Raw genomic sequence first — 3,868 nt, forward strand, 5'->3', positions numbered from 1 at the left:
CCGGGACGGACGACAACCTGATCGGAAACGAGAAGTTCGCCATGCAGAACCTGAACGACCGCCTGGCCACCTACCTGGAGAAGGTGCGCTCGCTGGAGAAGGCCAACGGAGAGCTGGAGCTGAAGATCCGGCAGTATGTGGAGAGCAAGGTCGGCCCCACCACCCGAGACTACGGCGCCTTCTTCATCACCATCGCAGAGCTGCAGGGCAAGGTAACACCTGTCCTCCCCACCTGGAGCGCTGGGCGGGCGTCCGCCTGGTCACTGAACGCTAACTGTGTTTCCAGATCCAGGACGCCCTGAAGGTGAACGGCGCCGTGCATCTGAGCCTCGACAACGCTCGCCTGGCCGCCGATGACTTCAAGACCAAGTCAGCCGTTAGCTTAGCGCACTGCTCCACGTGAGTGTCTGTCAGTACTGAGGGAGGTTAACGGAGGCCTCGCCCGTCCCGCAGGTTCGAGAACGAGCTCACCATGCGTCAGTCGGTGGAGGGCGACACCGCCGGGCTGAGGAGAGTCCTGGATGAGCTGACGCTGCAACGGACCGACTTGGAGATGCAGATCGAAGGTCTGCGGGAGGAGCTGGTCTTCCTGAAGAAGAACCACGAGGAGGTCGGTACAGAAACAGCAGCAGTGATGTTTGGTGGCGACGCGTCGCTAAAACGTGTCTACAGGAGCTGCTGGCGATGCGCGCCCAGATGAGCGGTCAGGTCCACGTGGAGGTGGACGCCGCCCCAGCGCAGGACCTCACCAAGGTGATGGCCGACATCAGAGAGCACTACGAGGGCATCACCGCCAAGAACCAGAGGGAGCTCGAGATCTGGTTCAACACCAAGGTTAGTCTGTGACATCACTTCCTGCGGCAGCAAAAACAAGGTGGCCCTGCTCTTCACGAGGGCGTGTGTGTGTGTGTGTGCGGTGTGTGTGTGTGTGTGTGTGTGCCTGTGTGGGTGGTGTGTGTGTGTGCGTGGTGTGTGTGGTGCCTGTGTGTGTGTGTGTGTGTGTGCCTGTGTGGTGTGTGTGTGCGTGTGCCTGTGTGTGTGTGCGTGTGCCTGTGTGGTGTGTGCGTGTGTGTGTGGTGTGTGTGTGTGTGTGTGGTGTGTGTGTGCCTGTGTGTGTGTGTGTGTGTGCCTGTGTGTGTGTGTGTGCGTGCCGTGTGTGTGTGCGTGCCTGTGTGTGCGTGCCTGTGTGTGTGTGTGCCTGTGTGTGTGCGTGCCTGTGTGTGTGTGCGTGCCTGTGTGTGTGCGTGCCTGTGTGTGTGTGTGCCTGTGTGTGTGTGTGTGCCTGTGGGTGTGGTGTGGTGTGTGCCTGTGTGTGTGTGTGTGTGTGCCTGTGTGTGTGTGTGTGTGTGCAGACCGAGGCGCTGAACAAAGAGGTGATGAACCAGACCGTGACGCTGCAGACGTCTCGCACCGAGGTGACGGAGGTGAAGCGAACGCTGCAGTCGCTGCAGATCGAGCTGCAGTCGCTGCAGGGCCTGGTGAGCAGCTGCAGTATTGATCGGAGCTTCTGATCAATCACTGCTTCCTATCGTCTCTGTGGACGGCAGCTTTGGACTTGGACTGTGTGAAATTCTTCTTCTTCTCGGGCGTTTGCAGAAAGCGTCCCTGGAAGGAACTCTAGCTGAGACGCAGAACCGCTACGCCGTGATGCTCTCCAGCTACCAGGCTCAGGTGAGTCGGCCCCGCCCCCTGAGGCAGCCAGTGCCAGTGTGGACAGGTTTACACGGTGCTGATGGGTCCTCAGGTGACCTTCCCACTGAGCCTAGAATCACCTGCGTCTCCACAGGTGTCCAACATGGAGGAGCAGCTGACGCAGCTCAGGGCCGACCTGGAGCGCCAGAGCCAGGACTACCAGATCCTGCTGGACATCAAGACCAGGCTGGAGCTGGAGATCGCAGAGTACCGCCGGCTGCTGGACGGGGAGACGATGACCAGGTGAGACGTCACATGACCTTCTGGTGAGCTTCCTGTGGGGTCCCAAAGGTTGAGGTCACAGGTCACCAAATGTCTCTTCTCCGTTTGCTCAGCAGCTCCTCCTCCTCAACCACAACAACCACGCGGACGGTGGTGGTGGTGGAGAAGAGGTGGTCGATGGGAGGGTGGTCTCCTCCACCACCTCTGCGTAGCGAGGTGTTGCCAGGGGCAACGCTCAGTCGTCACTCATTGTTGCCATGGTAGCCAAATGATGCCGAGCAAAAAGCCTCACCTTCAAAATAAATCCAATGAGAAAATTCTGAGTGTCGAGTGTTTTTAACGACGCCATGAAACACCTCCAGGTGAAGGTCTCTGCTGCCCCTGCTGGACGGTCTCAACACGACCGCCGTCAGGGTTACGGTTAGGCAACATTCAAAACATTTCTAGAAACGAAACTATTTAGATATTAACGCATAGAAACACACACAAGACCCTGGTCTTGGTCCTGGTTCTGGTCTCGGTCCTGGTCCTCAGCAATGGTCTTGTATCCGTGCCCTGAAGGAAGGTAAATGCACCTGAGTGGGAGGGGTGGACTGCATGTCGGTCCTTTCCAGATACTCGCTCAAAGCAAGTCCAGGTCGGGACATGGACCTGGGTCCACCCAGTACCAGCTCCACCAAGCAGGAGGCGCGCGTGGACCAGCTGTCACCTCTAATGTAGATACCTGAGCCTTGATGTGCTCCTACCTGTCAGGTGGTCAGAATGAGGTCATAGTGTGGCCGTCCAGGGTGTGTGTGTGTGTGTGTCAGTGTGTGTGTATGGCTGTGTGGGTGTGTGTCGGTGTGTGGGTGTGTGTGTGTGTGGGTGGTGTCTGGTGTGTGTGTGTGTGTGTCAGTGTGTGTGTGTGTCGGTGTGTGTGTATGGCTGTGGGGTGTGTGTCGGGGTGTGTGTGTGTGTGTGTGTGTGTCAGTGTGTGTGTGTGGGTGTGTGGGTGTGTGTGGGTGTGTGTGTGTGTGTCGGTGTGTGTGTGTGTCGGTGTGTGTGTGTGGTGGTGTGTGTGTCGGTGTGGGGTGGGTGTGTGTGTGTGTGTGTGTGTGTGGTGTGTGAGTTTGAAGGGAAAGATTGTGTTTCAGGTTGGGGGTGTGAAACCCGACCTGGCCCTCTGCCGGGGCTCCGCCTCACCTGCGGCCGATGTTGCGTAACCGCTGTCAGCCGCAGGCTCAGGTTCAGCCTTTATTGTTCCAGACAGAGGTTGTGAGGTTCACGTCCCTGGAACCAGTTTCAGCCGGAAAATTAGCACTAAGCTAAGAGAACGAGGACCTGGAGGGACCTGCATCGAGGTCCGAACAGACGGTTACCACGGCAACGGCCTTTATCTCATGCTGAAGCTGAGCAGTGTTTTATTACAGCTCTGAAAAAACTCTGAAGGGACCAGGGACTAGAGACCAGGGACCAGGGACTAGAGACCAGGGACCAGGGACTAGAGACCAGGGACTAGAGACCAGGGACCAGGGACTAGAGACCAGGGACTAGAGACCAGGGACCAGGGACCAGGGACTAGAGACCAGAGACCAGGGACTAGAGACCAGGGACCAGGGACTAGAGACCAGGGACTAGAGACCAGGGACCAGGGACTAGAGACCAGGGACCAGGGACCAGAGACCAGGGACTAGAGACCAGGGACCAGAGACCAGAGACCAGAGACCAGAGACCAGAGACCAGGGACCAGGGACCAGAGACCAGGGACTAGAGACCAGGGACCAGGGACCAGGGACTAGAGACTAGAGACCAGGGACTAGAGACCAGGGACCAGGGACTAGAGACCAGGGACCAGGGACCAGGGACCAGGGACTAGAGACCAGAGACTAGAGACCAGGGACCAGGGACTAGAGACCAGGGACTAGAGACTAGGGACCAGGGACTAGGGACCAGGGACTAGAGACCAGGGACCAGG

At 58.1% G+C, this 3,868-nt stretch overlaps 1 pseudogene; it reads left to right on the forward strand.

Moving 5' to 3' along the window:
* LOC101071200 (keratin, type I cytoskeletal 13-like) overlaps positions 1 to 2,231 on the forward strand; it is a 2,487-nt pseudogene extending 256 nt beyond the window's left edge.
* Positions 2,232 to 3,868: the final 1,637 nt, after the last annotated feature.

The sequence above is a fragment of the Takifugu rubripes genome, unplaced genomic scaffold, assembly GCF_901000725.2.
Source record: "Takifugu rubripes unplaced genomic scaffold, fTakRub1.2, whole genome shotgun sequence".
In the NCBI taxonomy this organism is placed as follows: domain Eukaryota; kingdom Metazoa; phylum Chordata; class Actinopteri; order Tetraodontiformes; family Tetraodontidae; genus Takifugu; species Takifugu rubripes.